Source organism: Colletes gigas, unplaced genomic scaffold (assembly GCF_013123115.1).
Source record: "Colletes gigas isolate AHSC1104 unplaced genomic scaffold, ASM1312311v1 Colletes_gigas_Sc00033, whole genome shotgun sequence".
Classification (NCBI taxonomy): domain Eukaryota; kingdom Metazoa; phylum Arthropoda; class Insecta; order Hymenoptera; family Colletidae; genus Colletes; species Colletes gigas.
Window position 1 is genome coordinate 580194 of NW_025106662.1, and position 22566 is coordinate 602759.

The window sequence follows — 22566 nt, forward strand, 5'->3', positions numbered from 1 at the left end:
CCAACTTAATAGTTTATATTTCCTGTGCATTTTAAGAATTGATAAAAGCTAATTTCGTTTCATAATTTCAATGTATTCTTATGCTGTCGAAATAGAACGTCATTTTGTTGAAATTCATTTTTCACTACACCTTATACAATATTAATTTGATGATTTTGGGTAAATATGGTCCATGCAGAATGTTCACAAAATATAAGTTTGCATTTATAAAATTTATATTTCGTGCAAACTGCAATCAATTGTATGTCTAATGTTTAAATTTTATTTTTTTTTTAACGTTAGCAATCTAAAAATAAATGAGAATATTTCCAGCATTATTTTTGGCTCGAGACTCTATTTTGGAGGAAATTATTCTAAATCTCGAATATAGTTTATGGCCGTTCGCGTTCAACATCCGTGTGGATTTACGGGGACATCACGTGCCGTTGAAAGTGGCAGAGTCGCATAAGTTTTAACAAGATTGTACAAGTTCCTTGAAACTTGTTTAAATTCTATGGTAATTCTCCAAGTTCCGAAACATTTGTGGGCTAAGAAATTCTGTATTCGCGTAGGATTTCCATACGTTGATCACCATTTCCAGAAGATGATTACGCGAATTTCACCCGGTATAATTGAGATTCTTGCAAACCTATCTCACCCAACAAATTTAAAAATTACCAATTCTCCATAAATATGCATTACTAAAATAAAGCAATTAAATAACGACCATTAACATATATATTATTTTACTTTAGATGGTATTCGAAATAATTATGTATATAGTCCATTCAAACTCTTCTATGAAATAACTATTTCGCTTACTTTTTAACTGAACTGTCTTATTGATTATTAATCGTATTATTTAACACGAACTACCAAAGTGGTCGAAACGACCCATTCGTAATTTCTAATAAAAATTGTAAAAACTATATCATAGCTTTTTATAAAGGGATGAATAAACATATATTTGAATTACATTATACATTTCTTCGCGTACCTATCGTTTTAATTTCCTTGGTACAAATTAACAATTAAATTAATTGTATTTACTTTGTTCTAATTTTCTTTATTTCTGTTTCGCTAAATTAATCTTTTTTCCTGGCGCGTCGATTGCGCCGAAAACGATAATCATTATCAAAATTCCTGGCTAACATCTTGAATAACGTTTTCTAGGCTGGTTTTATCGCCGTCGTTCCTTTCGTGGATCCACCTACGACGCCACCGGCTCTATCGAGGGCGATTACGAGACCAAAGATAAGCAAAAGGGCCGTCGCGATAGCTTCACCGGAAGAGGATACGAAGAGCATAATCGTACGACTTCAGGAAGCCCTTGGAAGATGTGAACGAGAACGTTATTACGAAATCTTTCCTGGAGATCGCCTGTCGGACTAGTACGAAGCTACGGGCGCAATAAAAAAATTATGCAACAGTCTCGCATCATATTTATTCGTACGTGTGCGAATAATGTCCGATCCTACACAGGGAATAAGATTGAAATGTTCCGTCGAGCAGCCCCCGTTTTCGTCAAGAAAAATGAGACATTTCTCTCCCGCCCGCGCGCCAAGAGAAAAATACGAGGGAAAAATATGGTCGGCTGAAGTACGTCGCGAGAGGAAAATGTCACGGTAGTGTTGCAGAAAACTGCGTTACATTTCTTCCTGAAACGAGATCTACTCGCGACTGCGATCCGATACGTTTCACGGGAACGAAGATGTCTCCGGTTGGAAACAAATATTCCGAGTGTACATATGTATATGTATACAGTGCGACCCTCGTAACTCGACAACCCTCGTTATTTTACCAAACGCTGTCACAGGAATTTCAAATTTTCTGCCACGGCGGTCAACCAAATTCCCAAACGCTGGAAACTATAATGATATACGTAAAAGTCTACGAATAACATTCTATTCGATGGATATTCGAATTTTCAGGGGTGCAAATTGGTATTTCTTTCTCCTTCTTTCGTTAGAGATTATGAGAGACAATAAAATAGAAACGATTGTTATTTGTTATTTAATTTCGAAAATCGAGTAGACCTATGTAACTCGACAACCTTCGTCATTTTTCTAAACGCTGTCACAGGAATTTCAAATTTTCTGGCACGACGGTCAACCAAATTCCCAAACGCTGGAAAGTATAATAATATACGTAAAAATCTCCGAATAACATTTTCTTCAATGGAAATTCGAATTTTAGGGGGTGCAAATTGGTATTCTTTTCTTTTTCTTTCGTTAGAGATTATGAGAGACAATAAAATAGAAACGATTGTTATTTGTTACTTAATTTCGAACGAATCGTGCAGACCTATATGTATCAATTATCTCGATTGTCCGCGTAATTGTCGACGCCAATTTCTTTAAGGCTTAACTAACCAAACGTAAACCGAGTATGGGCATCAACCGAATGGACGATTTCTCTGGCATTGTTCCCTGAACGCTTCTTTTTCGCCTCCAAAACCGGTTGTACAACGACGACTGCGTCATCGGTTGCACTGCCATTTAAAGAAGATAATGTATCGAGGAATGTCATTCGATACAGCGATATTTTTGGGCCAATCCTAGTCTACCTGACCAGATTTCCTTCTGCTCGACTTGTGTCGATGAACCCTCTTCGAACCCCCTTCCGATTATATTTTACAAACAGCTGAACTGTTACTAATTCCAAAATAAACGACGACAAGCTCGAATCGACGATAATTCTTTTTTCTCGCCTTTGGATTATTTCGAAATTGCATGTACCATACACAAAATGCAATTGACCCTTCGAACTTTGAAAGATTTCCCTTACCGACGCAATTTCAATTTCGAAATAAATTCTTAAAAATAGTTTTCCCCGTAAGTAGCTATATTTTTCACGATTGATTGCTATGTTATTCAGGTCCGGTGCAACGTCGACGGCTCCTAGGAACAATAACTTGGCTCGTCTCCGTCTGCTTCCTGTCGGGCGAACGTTCGAGGAAGATACGCGCGCGTTTATAGCCGGCGTTGCAATAAAACGAAAGAAAACGACGATTCCGTAGAGAAAAGGTGCAGAGGAAAGAAGGGGAATGGAAGTGGAAAAATGGTATCTCATCTAGGACCCCCGAGTCGGTGCTCGCTTATCGCGTGCAAATCCATTTAACGTCCGGAACAACAATCTCTTTTGCAAGGGAGCATTTAGCTATTCTGTCGTGACGCCAATTACGTCGAGCACACCGGGTGTTATCGTCTTCGACAGCCGTGACCGAGTTTCTTTTCGCGAGTTTCTCGATTGCTCGCGCCTCTGATTCGAGACAACGAGCTCGCGAGAAGAAAGACGCGAACGACCTCGCGCCTTCGATCGCCCTGGCGCAAACTTTTCCGCCCTGGGATAAAGCGACACTTCGCCAACGAATGCAAAGATAGTGGATTCAATTTCCTCTGTCATCGACTCCCGGTTCGGCTTCCACGCCTTTTGCCGGTCCGTCACACTTATCCATGAGCTTTCCCTTTGAAAGACGAAAAGCCAAACTCGAGACACCGTTCGCCATCTTGGCTGAGAAGTTGGAAACGAGACCTCTCGACTTTCCGGAAATTTGAATTTCCGTTAGTCTCGCCTTGACTGGAATTTATTCGACGATTAATCGACGATTTGGAAACCGTCCTGTCGCCAAGCTTTCTCTCAAACAGTAGCAAACGACCGTCGAATTTTCTTTCATACCCTATAGCACCCTATAGTACTCATATCTGTCTTTGGAATACGCTAAAATAATATATTTCAGTCGAAACGATAAACATATTTCTACAAAATAGGAACCTGTTTTATTTATTTTTTTTTTTTTGCGTAGAATGACCAGAAAGTGGTATCGTGACAAACACGAAAATAAATTGCGTACACACCGAGCGCAGCCGTGTGTTGCTTCGCCAAAATCAATTATTTACACTCGAAAAAATTCCTACGACTCGACAAAACATACAAAAATATATGCACGAAGTTTAAAATCAATATGGTCGAACGGTTTTTTCTAATAAAAATTTCAAACGTCGTCCAATTTTTGGACAAATATCTCTCAACGATTTGAAAACACTTTAACTATTATTTACACGCACGCCTCTTTCGTTTGGTCTCTGAGCTTTTTTATATGTAAATTTTCAGTCCTATTGCGACCAGTGAGTCATTTTATATCTCGTACTGACTATAATTGCGATGCAATATCTTAAAAACACTCCTGGCTAACGTTACATTCTGATTCAGAATAATAAATGGCACGATTAAATGCGATTCCCTTTTGGAATTAATTAAAATTTAAGTTCTACGTACAGCACTCGGGAAGATACCTGTGTTTCATAATGCAAGATCTTTATCTCGTTATGGCTCTGGCGATTACATTAATCATTTCTAATTGCATTCTGAACACACGTTTCTCTTATCAAATAATACCGACTTTCCTCTATCTATTTACACTATTAAAAAAGGGAATAATATAAATTCAAATTATTTGAATTCGACTGAAATTAAATTAAATTTCAGTACTCCGACGATAGATATTTAAAATTAAAAGAGGAAAACGAAGTACATAGATTTATTTTTCCACCAGCGAACTATACTCGCGCTTTAACGGGACGAAACATTAAAATTCAAAGCTGCGATTACGTATCGAATAACAGTAGATTACAATAGTACTAGGCTAAGTTATGGTGACGTAAGAAACAACAGTGGATTACAATAATACGCGTTGCGTGAATTGAATTAATTACGCTGCGGCTTTGTTCGACGTTAGACAATAATCGATAACAATAGACAAGATTTTATAGTGAATTGTGTTTGGTGTTCTAAACGATAAATATTTAAATTTTACAGAACAACGAATAACGAAACAAGTTCTCCAATCAAAATACAATTATTTCTAGAAAAGCCATTCTATCGATCGATGTTTCCTGAGATTTAAATCTGAAAATTCACCGATACTTTACAGCCCTGTTCGAAAATGTTTTCAAGTAGTTATACTAATAATAATATAGAACATGATTGGATAATCATGGCCAGGCTTAAAACTGGTCACTGCAAACTTACACATGAATACCTAATTAAGAAAACAGAACCACCAATGTGCACTGTCTGCATGAAAATCATTAAAACCAACCACCTACTATTCGAATACAGAAGATACAACACACAACGACAGAAATATAAAATAACATCAACAGAAGTTCTGACGACAAAGAAACACATAAAAAATACCCTAAACTACCTAAAGGACATCAACATTTACCACTGCATATGACCGGACAGAAAAGAAGGAAACAGGTCCTAATCGTCGCTAATGACCCGTAGGTCGATGCGACGTAAAACCCGAATTAAAAAAGAAAAATATAGAATATGATCGTTTCCGGAAAGGTCCGAGCTTTTCGACTCGAAAATGATTTTTCGACGAAACTGCATATTTTGCTCGACGAGCGGTTATAATTTAAATATTCGTACGATTACGATGCTGCAGCTGTCATGAAGAACAATGAATCGAAGAATAAAAATTTTCTATGATTCGTAATCATCATAAGGTATGCTTAGCGTGGGCTTGTGATGCGTCATCGATGCTGATTGACGAAGGGCAAGAGTCAGGAAACGAACGTGTAGGAATACAAAGTTTTAATAATCGTTATGAATTGCACACTTTCTAACCATTCGACTTATCACAAATTAAATCGTTTGTTTATTCGAACGAATGCCTAAGATGTTATCGAAATAGAATTTCGGCAGTTGCCTCGTAATCAGATGAACGCGAGACAAACCGAGAAATAAGAAAATTTCCTAGAGAAACACGGTTAAATAGATCCGCAATTGTACATGTTCCTCGTGTTCTTTTGTATCGGCAAACCGTACTTTCTCGAATTAAAGTCTCTTAACGAGGGTTACTCCGATCTACTGGACACTTGATCTCGTTGACCCGATTTCCGGTTCGCTTGTGTCCTTGCCGACTCTTCTATTATTGCTTCTCCCTGCCCGGAAGATAAGACACGAAAAGAAAAACGAAGCTTCTTTCGATAGTTTTACCACAGGCGAGGTATAAGAGTAGCCCTTACATTCAATGTATTTTTTCGACCCATTTTTCTGGGTCTCTAGAGACCCATTACCATTTCCATGTTACTCACAACATTACGAACAGGTTAGAGAAATGAACACAAGAGAAAAGAGAGGCAAAAAATGAAATTACAGAAATTTCATTGTTTGTAAAGAATTTTTTTCTCGATAGTACGTAGGAATTCGGGGGTATCTCTATTCACCAAAAATGATTATAATTGACCTCTGTAACCAAAAATAATTTTTTTAGGACGATTTGAAATTGTTTAATTTCGCTGAAAAATTTCTACAACTAACCCCTGTCGATTTTTCTTAAAAATTCGTTTTCCATTTTTAATAAATTTGTTTGAGGCTCTACGGAAATGTTGTCTCATACCTTTTTGTAGGTATCCATGAGCTCTACTTCCAGACTAAATTTCAATGAGATTCATAGGAGTTATGGCCTATTGAAAATTAAGCCATTTTTATGGGTTTTTTCTAACTTTACGGAGTCAAGAAACAACTTGCCGAATATTGTTGAAATTCCTACATATTCTCCACTAAAATACGCGTTATTTGCATTTGAAACATTAAAATCCTTCAATCCGTTCTGAAGTTATGACGTTTTAAAGATATCCAAGAAATTTTTGAGTGACATTTCTGGCCACATATTATATTTTTGGTAATGAATTTTATTTCTCGAAAATGGTTAGGATTTCGAGGGTATGTCTATTGACCAAAAATGATTGTAATTGAACCCTGTAACTAAAAATAATTTTTTCAGAATGATTTGAAATATTTTAATTTTCTTAAAAATTTGGTTTTGATTTTTAATAAATTTGTTTGACGCTCCACGGAAATGTTGTTTAACACTTTTCTGTAGATATCCATGGGCTCTACTACATAAATAAATATTTTTGTCAGCCACTGTAAATAAAGTAACGACAAGTCACAGGAAAAGTTGTCAAATATCCGAGTTTCTATTTGTTTAGAATGTCTTGGATCTCTGTTCGAGCCACGAAGGAGTTGATTAATCGCGACACGACGTAAAAAATGATTGGACGAAAAGAGCGCCGTGTTCTGCGTGCGCTGGTAGAAATAAACAACTGTTTCTAGTTAACGGATAATGGAAGTACGAGTCCTGGGGTAGCTGCGGAGGACTGTTTCAGGTTGGGCACGCGTGTAGCCGAAGGTAATTAGACTGGACGAAACTCGGGTTAATTGAAGAGCAGGGCAACAGCTAACTGAAAGACAGTGCAACGGACCATTGTGCTGTGTCTAGAGCTCTCCGAAAGCTCTCGCGGGAACGCAATCGACGGACTTTCATCCTTTGCCATTTGCTTTAACCTACTAACCGGCCATCTCTTCCCGTTAACGACCGTTAGTTCTAGCCCCGTGACAAACTTAGGCCAGGTTGGATGTACGTGCCGGGATTAAACGGTAAACCTACGTAGATAACTGCCCGAAACTGGAGCCAAACGGTGGACGCCGGTACAGTGATCGATTTCCTAAATTTATGGCTGGACCGAACGTCCAAATTCGCTACAATGATCGATTTTTCCTACCATAGAGAGACCTAGCAGCGGAAAAATAAAACGGCCATCGGGATCTGGAGAGTCAGTTTATTCCAATTCCGTTCGAAAACCGCTCGGAAATGAGTTTAGGGCGCAGCGGAGGAAAAAGAATCGTCCAGCGTGTAAACGTTCGAATCGAATTTTCTTTTTCCTCGCGACCGTGTTATTCTCCGATGGCCAACGTTATTCCGCACACGTCCCGTTTTCCGTCGGTTATTCGACGGAACCCCAAACGCCTTGCGTAACCGGAAATCGCTTGGCGGAATCGACGGCGGATACCGACAGCCATGACCGCAATGCAAACACCCGTAAAACCAATTCGACAACTAATTTGCATTGTCTTTTCGACGCTAGCCACCAAAACCTCCTCGCTGCTATCGTAAACATTATAGTTTACGATTCAAAACTACGAGACGTGTCTAAAAAATAATGAATCTGGCTTTATAAAAGTGTTTATATTTCGCTTATTTGTAAATTTACATTATCTGTTAGAACGAGGGACGAATATTCTCAGACACTACCCAAATGATCATCGCCTGCTGAGACAAACACCGTGATACTCGTGAGCAATTCGAGCTCGTCGTATTGTTCGATTACGATCGTCGTCCATTATGTCATTTCATGTCTATCGTATCGCTTCTGTATACAGATTTGATTCGATAAATTTCTATTTAATTTGTTCGTTAACTGTGTCGGAGTTTATTATTTCTTATCCTGACCTCATCAACGTAATCTACTTCGAAATGTAATATCTAGAACAGAAATCAGTTTCGTTACTCTTTACAGAATAAGAACAAGTTCCAATAGAGATCTAAAAAATTTTTCAAAGTCTGATTTATTTTTCTGAACATGAGTATCGAATTGACCGCGTTGCAGAGAGGTTGCCTGTGCATTCATGAATCATCATCGGGTTTGTTTGGGACACCAAAGTCCTCCAGGATACGAAATTGAGCGGAACCTAGCAGTTGCGTCGTAACGAAACCGCGATGCAAAATTTATGGTTGTCCATTCATTTCGGCTGACCGTACCAGCGTTCGGTAATGTCCGGCAGTCGTGTTTCCGGGATAAAATGAGAAATTTCCGCCGACACGACGGAAGATAAGTATCGATTAGTATCGCCGTCGCTCGTTGGAACATAGATCGTTTATTTGTCATTGCAACGCACGGGTAATCTATCAATAACTGACAGATACATCAAGACTACGTATTATAAATACAGTCAATGATCTACTGTTTTCGTATTTCTACGAATTGAAACATAATTCACGTGAATATGGAAAGCCAGAGCTTTCATACAATATTTATTTCTGTCTATAAATTCTTAATGTTAGTTTAAAGTTTCAAAAATTACCTGAACCGACAAATTTTGTTTCTTTTGACCCAATAAAATCCACTAACGTGATCCCCAAAAGGAAATTTAAATGAGCCAAGTCACAAGCAAAATTTACTATTTCCAATTTTTATTTTTTATTCAAGAATAACATTTCCCCTGAATATCTATATTTCACAATAAACGGTATCGTCTTTAACGGAAGAATAATGGTGTTTTATTTGATATCGTCAAAAAACAATGGGAAAATCAAGGGTGGAAAATTCGTTTGGACGAATTTCTGATTCCCGTGCGGCAATGAAACTTTTTTTTCTGCCAGTTATTCCCGTACGGGGGACCATTTTCGAGCATTCATTTCCACCGTCGGTCGCTTATTTGTTCAAATTTTCCATTGAACGCGACAACCGACGCAACTGAAATTTATACGAATCGTCTGAATCGCGACAGACATTTGTCGACAGTTTATAGAACGGAAGGAAAATACTGTGAAAAATTGTCGCTCGGAACACGCGACAGATTCGAAGCATCCGTGTTTCCATTAGGCTTGTTTTCACTACGCGCAGTTTGAAATATTAAAGTGATTGCTCGTCGGGATTAATTTTATGATCTGGTCTGGGATCAGCAATTTCCAAATTATTTGGAAAAATAATTATTTCCCCTGAATGAAAGAAATCATTCCCACGATCGTGTAGACAGTATACAGTAAGGAACAGAACTGAAATAATAATCACAAGTTTTGTATAAATCACTATTTACTGCTAATATAGGAGAATGTTAAAAAATAAACATTATAGTTATTTTTATAACAGTTAAAGGTAGTATAGAAAACCTTTTCAGGAATTAATTTCTTCTCGTTTGGCAATGAAAACAATAATCGATTGACTCGGTTTTGCAACAGTTCCTAAAAATAATGTTTACATGTAGCAGTTTCAAATGTTTACAATATGCTATTATAAGATATTACTATATGTAAGTAATTATAGATAAGATACTGTTATAAGTAAGAATAAATATGAATCCAATTTCTCCAAATTGTTTAAAAAAAATCATTTCTTGTTTGAATAACGACTTGTTAGTCAATCGACAGTGCAGAGAATAAGAAACAAATATTGTAAAAGTATATTATTAAAAGTTGGAGGAAGACCAACAAAATCGCCACCGAGTCAATCTATTCTTTTTTTCATTGTCAAACGAGAAGACATTAACTACTAAAAAAAATTTCTTACGTTACATCTAACGGTGATAAAAATAACTATAATATTTATTTTTTAATATATTTTTATATTCTTAGCAAGAAATAATGATTTGTACAAAATTAGTGTTTATTAGTTTAATTATGCTCCTTACTGTACGTCACCGTACAAATAGAGGTTGAACACCTTTACTAATTTTACTGGTAAACGTATACTAATTTTTGTAAGGCTCTTGACAATAACTGGAGTTTCTAAAGGCCAAAGGAAGAGACAGATATGGAAGATACGGAGAAAGGTGAAGGAGATGGAAGAATAGAACTGGTCGCTGGAGGAAATCCAGACGAGGGTGCGCCGACTATGGTCACGGCCACATCCTGTCTTTCGACACGCATAAATGCGCTCAGTAGGCGAGCGTAATTCCTATAGTTTGCTCGCCACGAAAATTCCCGCTTTCTTCCCTTCCATCCTATCCATTTTATTTAAATCACGCGCAGGATTTTTTTTTTAAATTAAATCATTTATTTTCTTCGATTACTCGTTTTGGTGAATGTCAGGATACTATAGATTGTACATCAGATAAATAACTAGTTTTATCATTCTACACGTTGAATTTCCAAGAAAAAAATCTGTAAAAAAATTCCTTAAAATCTGCCTCGACACCTAAAATGTCTCTGATATTTTTTAAAATTTTTTATTTAATAAAAGGGGAAGACCTGCATATATCAATTTTATTTCGAATCTGTTAAAACAGAAAATCAGTATTATTTAACATCCTTTTTGAATCAATTATTCCACTAAAAACTATACATTTTAACTAACAAATGTATGAATATTGAAAATGTATATGAAAATGAAATACCTTTGTTCTCGACTGTCAATTGCGATCAGAAATAAGGCTAAGGTGGGAAAGTTAAGAGTCCCCTATCTAACAAATTAACTGAAGTTGTATTTAATGAAAAAGCCAAGGACATTAATCACTTTCTTTGACGTACAACTGGCATATTGACCAGAGAAAAAATAAAAGTCAATCGAAGGGTGGCATGCAAAGTTGCGTGCACGCAATTAGACGCTGCGTCTAGACAATCGAAAATCAATTCGTCTGCCACAAAACGTAATTCCCAGAATGAGTCAGACGATATTCATCCACTTCCAACCCCTTCGCGACAAACACATTAAGTTTTCATCGAAACCGCCACGCGAGGGTTCGTTTTTCAGAAACGAACTTACTTAATTAAAGTAACCGATCAAAAAGGGATTGCAAAAGGTCAACAAATCTTTCGCGCACGATTTAAGTGTATATTTTACAACGACTATAATTTAACAGAAGGCTTTCCCTTGCCAGAAATTATTAACTTTCCGTCGCTTTTAAGACCAAGAATCCTCTTAATGCGCAGAGTAAATGCAATATACGCCAAAAACGTAACGTTTGCAACGACGTTCTCGAGTTTACGCCCATTTGCAAGTTTCCAATTGCGTTCTAATGTTTCACGAAGAAGAAACATCAACCAACGAAGCGATCCATTCCGACGAAGATCCACGAAGAAAAGGGACCAGCGAGTTTATCTCGACTGTTCATTTCCTAGGCCCGACTTGTCCTAGATTCTAGTTCGCCCAGTTATGTGCAAACATCGTGAATCTCCGCGATGCTTACAGTTCTCGAGTTACGACTCGGCAAACAATCATCGGCACGGCGACGATCCTCGCAAACAATCACGAACGGAGACGAGTCTTCTCGGCGAAGACGAACTCCGTACGCGTTGGTACGCGTTTACGTGACGAGTATACTCATCCCCAAACACGTGTTGTATCTCAGTAGACTGCTGCAATCGATGTAAACTTTCCGCCAGCACCCGGCCGTGCGAAGATTAATCGTAAAAGGCTCGCTGTTTCTCCACTCGGGGCACGTAACCAGCCACGTGTCCGCGGAAAACGACATTTATGGCTAAAGCAAATGCCATAACGTTCTAGCGCGCGCAGCTTCCAGCCAGAAGAATAAAGGTTAAGAACTATCTTGCTGCTCTTCCCATTACAGTCGATAAATTGCTCGAACTCGTATCGCGAATAAGAAAACGACGATTACATTCTTTTCTTCCATGATTCGCGTTCTAAAGTAATTGTTCTAAATGTTTTTCTTCCCTGCGAGAACAAGATAAAATGCACTTTAATCATTACTTTCCGAAGAAACTGTAAGATCTATTTCCAATTTTTCTCAATAAAAAATAATAACACTTGTAGGTTTCATCGAAGGTGGTATGTACAAGCTGATTAAAAAACTCACGCGAGTGATTTGTCACGGTAGGAGAGGATATTAAAAAGTTTGTACTGCCAAGGAACGTCTAAAAAAGAACATAAAACAGCAAAATGTATAACGTGGATTGTCACGAAGCCCTGCGAGAGCTAATAAACCAGCATTATTACGGTTTATTCGTACGCATCCTGTGTACGGGGGGACCTTTCCATGAAAGTCCAAGGTTGTGGAAATGTCAACAACGAGAAAAAAGGGAACGAGACGCGGTCATTTAACTGGTATAACCTACGATGTCACAATTTTCTCGTGTAAATGACGCATTTCCGTTCCCCGCAGACGGAAATCCCGCCATAAATTTAGTACACGTACCTGCATTTCCGGGCAGATGCAGTTTCGCACGGTTTGTCGGTTTATTTGTGTCGCGCTTCGCGAAGTTTAAGTTTCCAGCCGCGTTGTTGTAAGCCTTCTACCTTAGTTTCCAATCTGTAAATTAATGTTCCGTGGTATTTCTATGCGCTGGTGTGCGAACAACCCTTCCAACTAACTTTATTGTCGCGTCTCAATACGTTTCTTAGTAGTAACGATCTACAAATTCAATCTTCGCTACGCCTGACTTCGAACAGAAGACTTTAGAAATACAGACTGGTTTATTATTCGGTGTACAAATGAATAATCCAATTTTTTCAGCCACACTCAATGTTTATTTTAAAAAAAAGTAAATTGAATTGTTCAATCAAAGTATTCGCCGTTACTTTCTATAACTTTAAGCCATCTTTCAGGCAGCTGATCAATTCCATCTCGGAAAAATTTTACGTTTTTGGACCCGATAAAGTCGTCAAGTCATTTTCGGATCTCATTCACTGATTGGAAGTGCATATCGGATAAGCATCAGATGGAGCAATGTCTGGTGAATACGCCGGGTGCTGCAAGACATCCCAGCCAAGACATTATGGTGTCTTTTGTATGGGAAGCAATATATGGCCTAGCGTTTTCATGCAACAATTTCACTGGACGTTCTCCTTTGCCAATATACGGACGTTTTCGTTCCAATGCTTGACTCAAGCAGATTAATTGATGTTGGTAGCAGACCGCAGTAACTGTTTCACACAGTTCCAACAACTCATAATAAACCACGCCCTTGATATCCCACCAAATGCAGAGAAGAACCTTCTTTCCGAAGCGATTGGGTTTTGCAACCGATGTTAATGCTTCGCCGGGATTTACCCATGACTTTCTGCGTTTCGGATTGACATGGAGTATCCATTTCTCATCGCCCATAACGATTTTCCACAAAAAAGACTTTCGACGCTGCTTATTGAGATGAGAAAGACACGCTGCCACTCGTTGATTTTTGTTGGTTGCAGTGAATTCATGCGGAACCCATTTTCCTTCTTTCTGGATCTTTTCCATCTCACATAGGCAAATAGGAAATCGTTTTCTGGGTTGCTCCTAACTATTCTGCAAGTTCTTTTTGCGTTTGTGCCGCATTTTCAGCGAGCAATTGTTCCAAATCATCGTTGTCGCACTTCCAAGGGCCTCTAGGGCGTTGTTTGTCGATTAGACTCAAATCACCGCTTTTAAACCGCTTAAACCAAAATGCCCACACATCATACGATACAACACCTTCACCGAGAAAGGAACAAATCGATTCGCATGCTCTTGCAGTAATTGTCCATTGTTAGAATTCGTAAAGAATGCAATGTCGGATTTGCACCTTATCTGTTGCCATTTTCGACTCTACTGAATTGAATACTTTTGAAGGTTATGTTGGGCCTTTCGTCAAACTACCTTTTGTTTTAACTAGCTATATGTCAACACTATATGACGGCAAAAGAGCGGGAAAATCTGTTGACTTTAAACTTGATTTTATAACTTTTTAAGATGATTTGGATTATTCATTTGTATACCTAATAGATTGTCATCGACGCGTAAAAGAGAATTCGATAGGTAGAATTTCAAACTTGACGAACAATAGAAGAAAGTACAGAAATATTTGACTATATTTCGAAATTTTTCTTGAAAGTCGAAACAATTTTCGTACGAAAATGAAATATAAAACTAGAGATCGAGTTTTGTTGTGATCTATAATTAACTCTTTAAAAAACGATAGTAGAGCGATCCCATTTGGTGTATGCAAAATATTAGACATAGACATTCCATACTTTTTAATTATTTATATTTTAAAAAGTATTGAGTATCTGCATGTAATATTTTACATAGAGCAAAAGGAATCGTTCTACTGTCATTCTGAGAAAGCACATTAAAATCGAAATCTCTTTGATCCTGTTCGAACAAAATTCTAAAAAAGATTTTATTTTCTCGAGTAATTTGTACTAATATCTTCCTCGTCTTCGATGCAATTGCAAATCTTCAAAGCGTGTAAAAACAATCCAACTATCGTCCATTGCATTTTATTTTGTCCAGGGAACTGTAAACAGATCAAATTTTGTCCAGCTCTGTTAACCTTGGAGTCAAATCATCGTGCAATTATAATTGTAAATCTTCGAAGCGCGTAAAGGCTGAGTTATCGCGTAATTAGGGCGCGATTAGGTGTTGTTTAGTCGCGGTAAATGTAATCGGATTGCATTTTGGTCGACTCTGTTGACGGAGGCGCGACTCATTGAAGGTTCCCGGAGGAACCAGACCCAACGTTTCTCTCCATATATCCAAAACTCGTAGACCGTGCTAGTCGTCAACCCCGTCGGAGGAATCTAATTTTAAAACGACCTATATTTAGCCGAAACTTATTCCAGCGGCGGCGTGCACCGGGTCACCGGACTTCTCTTTCACGAATGGAATATCTCGACACGGCTACCGACTAGCAGAAGACAAGGAAACCCTGTTCCAAAGCCTCGCGAGACGGGACGAAAAATAATTTTATTTATTAGATGTACTCGGGCAAAATTATTTCGGCATTGGTGCCATAAATACAATCACGCTAATCGTGGCACCGGATCGGTGGCCTTCCAGGGGAAAAAACCGGTCGAAAATATAATATAACATTTTTTAAAAATAAGTTTTCAATCGCGATAAAAATAATGACCGTAAGCTTTCAAATTAATTTATCGGAAAAATAATTTCTAACTCTTTGGAGCGTAGAATAATTACTACAGTCTCTTATATAGAATTATTTGTAACTAAAAACATTTTGATTAAAGGAAATAATTTTATTTTGACTTACAGACCATCACGATTGAACAAGATAAATATTGTTTTACCATTATATTCGGTATATTGTAAAATTGATAAATAAATTCCTAGAATTACTGATAATAAAATCTGACGAAATGTAGTCTACTATATCTGTAGAATAATTTCGTAAAATAAATAAAAACTTTCCAAGCCAGTAACACCATTTCCTCTAATGTTCACCGAAATTTTCGTTCATCGTCGAAAAGTGAAACTTGGTCCACGTCGAATAACGAAATTACGAAGAGTTTGACGCAACATTTAAACTTCCAACGAATCAGCCTAACTCTCTAAATGAATTTCTCGGTACGGAGGAATCGAGGGACGCGAATTTGTTAGCAAAGTGACAAACGCATTCCACGAACACCTTCGAATAAATAACGAAGGAAGCAACGACAAATCGGGCGAGACACGGTCGAGAAAAATGTTTCATCTAGCCTTACGATCGTGTAGGGTAGTCGATGATTCACGTGGAATCGAATTCATTCCGAAGAATGGAACGTCCTATCCTAGACAGCATCCTTGTCGGAACGATCCCTGAAAGAACACCGAGAGAAGCGACATAGTTTCCACGATGTAATGCAATTCGACCAACATTCCGAGACCCGAGTGCCTTGACCTCATCGGTCTAACTACCACAAATTAAATTTCTAGAGAAAATTTACGCGCATCAATGTCTCGTGAAAACGTTATGCAACCATCTAAAACGCGAAAACCCAACGAGCTTGTCTGCACTTATTGGAATTTACATAACATGAGTTATTACTTATCTTAACGAGTAAGGAAATATTTTAAACTGCGCATGAATTTTTTAAAATACAATATTTTATTCTCTGAGTATATTCTTTATACTTTTAGTAACACATACCTGTACACAGAATGAAAAAAATTTAATTTTCAAATATTATTTTTTGTTATTTTTTTTCCACGCATTATCTCCAGAAAATTACCAAGACTTTTTTGTCTTTGAAATTTTGAACATTTATCAATAAATTAACAGTAAAATACTGTTTTAACGAGTAAGTAAATATTTTATTTTAAATCGTGCATGAACTTTTTAAAATGGGATATTATTTTGCTTTTAGTAATAGCAACGCATAGAACGAAATAAATTTAATTTTCAAATATTATTTTTTGTTATTTCGTTTTCCCCACAAATTATCTCAAGAGAACCAAGACTTTTTTGTCTTTTATGAAACGTATGCCTAATCGCTTAACTAATTATCGACGCTTATGGAACGTGAAATATCAGTCGAAAGAAAGCAGCCGCCGATACTTGGTCGAAAATCGTTCGCGTGTGTCGGAAGTGGCACGAGAAGTCAAGTAACATTTATTAGAGGCGAGGTGCGACTATTAGGAACGTCGCTGAAAAATGTGGAGGCGTTCCGAGTTCGTACAAGGGGTTGCCTTGTTCCTCGGAACAGCCTCTTTTCACGAACACGGACTTTTCTGGCCCTCGAAACGCGTTTCGAGCTTCTTCAAGAATGTTTTTACGAGTTTCCGAGCACCGACATGACGGATCGATTCATAATCTTACTGCGATGCACTCTAAGCGGATCGTAAAACTGCTGGTGCGTTTCGCTCGTCAAACGAAGAAATTGAACGCGTCGAGAACGTACGAGCACGAATTGGACGAAAAATTGGAGAAAATGGAGAAATTGAGTCTCAAGCCTAAAAAATGATATCTTACTAAATACGCTTAATTATGTTAAAGATATTACTTTCTCTTCTAACTTATTTTTCAAAGTACAGTGTGAACAAATTATTTTGCTTGATCTTGGCTCTCTGGGACTTATTTATAGAGTTTTCAGATTCTTTAACAAAAACAATACAGTACAAATTATAAATTATATTGTGCTTTGCCTATTCTGGAAAACATATTGATCAATAACATTGAAAGAGTGCAGCACAAATTTCTGTTCCATGTCTCTTGACTCGCATAATTATGATGACTTACTTAATAGTACTATTAATAGAAGGAAAAACTAATCAAAGGCCATATTTCATGTGCAACAATCATTCGATCGTTTCCTTTGTAGGTACCATCAAAACATCTGAGAAATCACATTCTATTTTATTCTGAAAGTCAGCACAACATTTGGATCTCAATAATAGAAATAATGACTCGTGCAAATTCTGTACAGATATAATTGAAAAATCATTGGAAAGTCTAAAATTATTCTTATATAACTTGACTATGTATAATCTATATTTTGTTGTTCCTTGCATATTACATCTTTTGTACTAAAGTGTTTTCCTTCCCGTTAAGAAATTAATAATATGAATTATGAAGACTATTAGCAGAAATCATGAGAAAATTATAAAAGAAAGCAACATAATTTTTTTCCTCACACAGCTTGAATCCTCGAACATTGTCATTAACTTTTGAGAGTACATATTTGTATTTTTCATCGAAAGAAACCAGAAGTCTGCCTCGATCCGAGTTCAATGACTCCGAGGTCCAAGGTCCGCGGGCTATAAGCCACAAGTGGCGATAACTACACACCATAGAGTAATGGAGTTTCCGTCGCTGATGAATTTCCCAGCCATATAGTGATTGTATTCGTAGGAATTCCGGGATCGATGAAATTCTAGAAATGTAAAAACGGAACCACGAAGGACGCGAGCCTGCAGATAATTGCGGGCGCATTGGTCGGCCATGACTCAGAAAACGTCCGGTTTCTTTCACGTTTCATAGCTATGTTGCTTCATCGTTCTACGTGTGTGTGTATCAGGGCCCACGAATCGGTATGTGTGTTAAAATACACGAGCAATTAAGGTTCGTCGCTTTTCTACGCACGCGAGCCCACTATTATTCTCGTATGTCAGTCATTTCTTATTTATCCACCATCTGTCAATTCTAGCAATTTTAATTCACCAGAATTTTTCATCGAGAATTTCTCGAAATATTATAATATTTCTGAAGAAACGTGAATCTAGGAAAACTAAATTATATATCTCATTTATTTCTCATGTTTACGTAGGTTAGAGTTTGTAATAAATGCTAGTTAAAGCAAGCCTTTGGTCCACTTAAATATCTCCCTTACTAATTGTAGAAAAAAGTTTCTTAAGTCAAAGTTACACTGTTTTATGAGACACTTATGGAAAGAATTTTATTTTTAGTACGAGGTTTCTAGAAATTTAGTCCTGTTATGGGTTACATGAAAATTCGACACAATTTGTTAACAATTAATATTTATAAGTTCTGTTAAATCCTTTCATTGTTATTACTGGACTGCGAAAATTTTAATTCTCAATAAAACTACAGAATGCACTTAATATGCACAAAAAAAAGAAATGCTTAAAGTATAATACGAATTATTATATTTAGGGGCTGAGACAACCCTCTACAAACCTCTCATTTCATTATCGACTTTTTTCTTTTATTTTGCTACTGGCTATAGGCAAATCCATACTAATTGAGAATCTTTCACGTTTTTTCATTTTAAATAAATAGGATGGCTGTAATCATGGACACCGTTAGTCATTTTTAAAAACGACTATGTTTGACCATGTTCTACCATGTTTGGCTATGATTAACTACGACTATAAAATTGTAAAATGTCACTGACACGCGTATAAGTAAACCTTGTAAATTTAATTGCAAAAGGTCTCATAGTTTGTTCGCAAAAAATTCTCTAATAAAAGCCTACAAAAAAGTCTCAAATACTTAAGAAACGAATTATTATATTTAGGGGTTGAGACAACCCTATACGAAGCTCCCATTTCATTAATTCTATTAACAAAAATAAAAATCCGCAGTCCAGTTACCACAATATCTTTTTACGTAATGATGGTACTAATATTTAGGAAGCAACGATTAAAACTTGAAAACTCTGGAAAATTATATCGGTGGTATACATAGTTGAGGTCCGCAGTATACGTTTCCTGGCTCCGATAGGCGCAATCCGGAGAAGATTGCCAACAATTTGAATACTGCGTCCCAGTGGCTTTCGACCTCGATTCGGATCGACCAGACGAAAAGGTGTACTTGAAGATTACTCTCGCCCGAGCCGCATTCCTTAAACGTAATCATGCCTTCGGGCGCCATTAAAGCACGCCGTTATTGCTGTCGCGATGAGAAAGGTAGCTCCCGTAAAATCATTGTCCACTGGAGAAAGGAGTAAATCGTCACGAGACAATGGGAGAAGGAGCCAAGTAATTGAAACGACTTCCTTTTTTGTCATCGGGCCCGCCTTTCAGAACCGCGCGAGATTCACTCTTCGCTGCGAGAAAACGGAACAGAAAGTTTTCCTCGAATAAAAAAATTCCGATCCGATGGAAGAAAAGGCCAATCAAATCGTTTTCGTTCCCTTTATTCCCCTTTTTACCAACCCCCGCCTCTTTACGAAAAATAAACTTCTTATATAAATACAGAGCGTTCGGCCACCCCTGGGTAAAATTTTAATAGGAGATTCTAGAGACTAAAATAAGACGAAAATCAAGGATACTAATTTGTTGATTGAGGCTTCGTTAAAAAGTCATAGAAACATTTCCGACCACACAGTATAGTTTTGGTAAAGAAGTTTTTTCTTGAACGATTTTGGGGGTATGTGTATTCACCAAAAATGATTGTAATTGACCCCCACAATTGAAAATAATTTTTTCAGATCGATTTGAAATTTTTTTTTTCGTCAAAAAATTTAGGCACCCCTGTCGATTTTTCTTAAAAATTCGTTTTTTATTTTTAGTAATTTTGTTTGACGCCCTATAGAAAAGTTGTCTAATACTTTTTTGTAGGTACCCATGAGCTCTAATTCAGAAAAAAGTTTCATTGAAATATATTCATTATTGTAGGAGTTATGGCTGTTTGAAAATTGGACCACTTTTATGGGAGTTTTTTCATTTTACGGGGTCAAGGAACAACTTTTTCAATATTGTTAGAATTTCTACATACTCTCCGCCAAAATACACGTTGTTTGCCTTTTGAAACTTTAAATTCCTTCAATCCGTTCAGAAGTTACGATGTTTTAAAGATTCGCATGAAAATTCGGGCAGAGATTTCTGGCCAGAAATTATATTTTCTGTAAGGAATTTATTTCCTCGAAAGTGCGTACGAATTCGGCGGTATGTCTAATGACCAAAAATGATTATAATTGACCACTGCAAACAAAAATAATTTTTCCGTGAATGATGTGAAATTTTTTAATTTAATTTTTTAATAACTTTTTAATGAAGCCTCAATCAACAAATTGATATTCTTGATTTTCGTCTTATTTTGGACTCTAAAATATCCCATTAAAATTTTTCCCAAGGGTGGCCGAACACCCTGTAGAAGAAATATAAAATGACGTTTCGTACAGGTAGCGGAGCTTTTTATTTTCATTTGAACTGCGAATATTTATAAATTCGGTCGTTGTCGTGGCTCATCAACACTAGAACTACCAACAATTATGATGTATTTATTTGTAATTTATTTCCAAAGAAATTAAAACGACAAATACGCGAAGAAATGCATAAATTTTAAAAAATCCAGTCGAGTAAATATTTTACAATTTTTATTATTCGGTGGTTCTAGTGATAAGTACGATTCCGTGCTTTTCTCAGATTTATTTAGAAAATAAAACCTCATAGAAACAAGATTTACATCGTTTGCTTTCGAGTGGTATTATTTGTTAACACGTCTTCACCTTGTATTACAAAACTGCGACTGCAAGACGATTAAAGTACGTCCTCCGTGGAATTGTACGAACGGAAGATTTACCGCCGAGGTCCTTGCAAGTTCCTTTTTTTACGGGAAACACAACAGGAGAAAAATCTAGTTGGCTTTATTTCTCATTTAACTACTGTTCCACGGTGGGTCCAACAAAAGCTGTTTTTAATTGCCTCGACTATTCCTGAACTCCCGCTACGTTTTTTTCAAGCTATTTTAAATCCTATTACTTGATATCATTAAACGAATTCCGTGCAATTTTTACAAACTGTATTCCACTTGCTATTAGAATTTCATTCAGTAAATCTGTGTTTGGAATCAATTTTATGGAATTTCATTTTACGGGGCTTTCAGATATTTTTTGTTATGTATTATTATTCCAAATTTCGGACATCGATTTTTCTCTCGAAAATAAAGCCACAAACAGAGATATTAAAAATGTTCTGCCCTCGACTAGCGACTCCAAAATTCACACATTTTTCCCAACGAAATTGGAGCATGAAATCGGCTCAAAAACTTCATAAAAAAAAAAAACAAAAACAAATCGTAAGAAAGTCAAAGGTAAAAAGTGAAAATGAAAGGGGGTAAAATGGAATTGAAGACGCGAGAGAATGAAAAAAATGAACTCACCGGACCGAAGCAAAGGAATAAAAGAGTGGAGGGGCTGAAAGGAACAATGAAAAAGGAACGCCAAAACGCGTGAAATGGATGAAGCGAGACGCCAGAGACCAGAGTTATGCGACAGCAAAGGGAACGAAATGAAAAATAGCGAACAATCGACCGACCGGACGACCGAAACGGACTAAAGGCAACCGAGAAAACAAAATAACAAATAAGCGCGTAACAGCTAAAGCGAAGAGAACAACAGAAATAAAGATGACTGAAGGGAAGGTAGGAGGAAAAGTCATTGGAATAAAACACGACAAATAAGACGGAGACGGGGAAATTAAATTGATCGCGAAACGGGGGAAAATAGAGGGACGAGTAATAAAGGGCGGATAACGAGGAAACAAGGGACGAACCGAGTCAGAAACGAAGGGAGCCTCTCCACGGTCCGATTTGTCGGCTAGAATTTGATAAAACTAACGAATCCGATTCTTTGTTCGATTAATCAGGATCGATAGAATCGTCATATGGGAGCAAAATTCTAAAAATACTCACGAGGGAATTTTACAGAATAGTAGTATGCAAAATATTAGATGTAGATATTCAATAACTCTTTAAAACATAAATAATTAAAGTGAAACAATTATAAGTTCTCTATAACCCCATCTGTTCACAGGATGTCTCGTGAAATTTAATACTAATTCAGTTCGTAAATTTTCGTGTGTACTATAAAATATTATATATTCACTGTAGTATGCGAGCGCCATTCGACTCTGGTG

At 37.1% G+C, this 22566-nt stretch overlaps 1 protein-coding gene across 1 annotated transcript in view; it reads right to left on the bottom strand.

Moving 5' to 3' along the window:
- The window catches only part of LOC122402161 (matrix metalloproteinase-2), a 159264-nt gene that overhangs the window by 124060 nt on the left and 12638 nt on the right, over positions 1-22566 (bottom strand). The window lies entirely within an intron of this gene.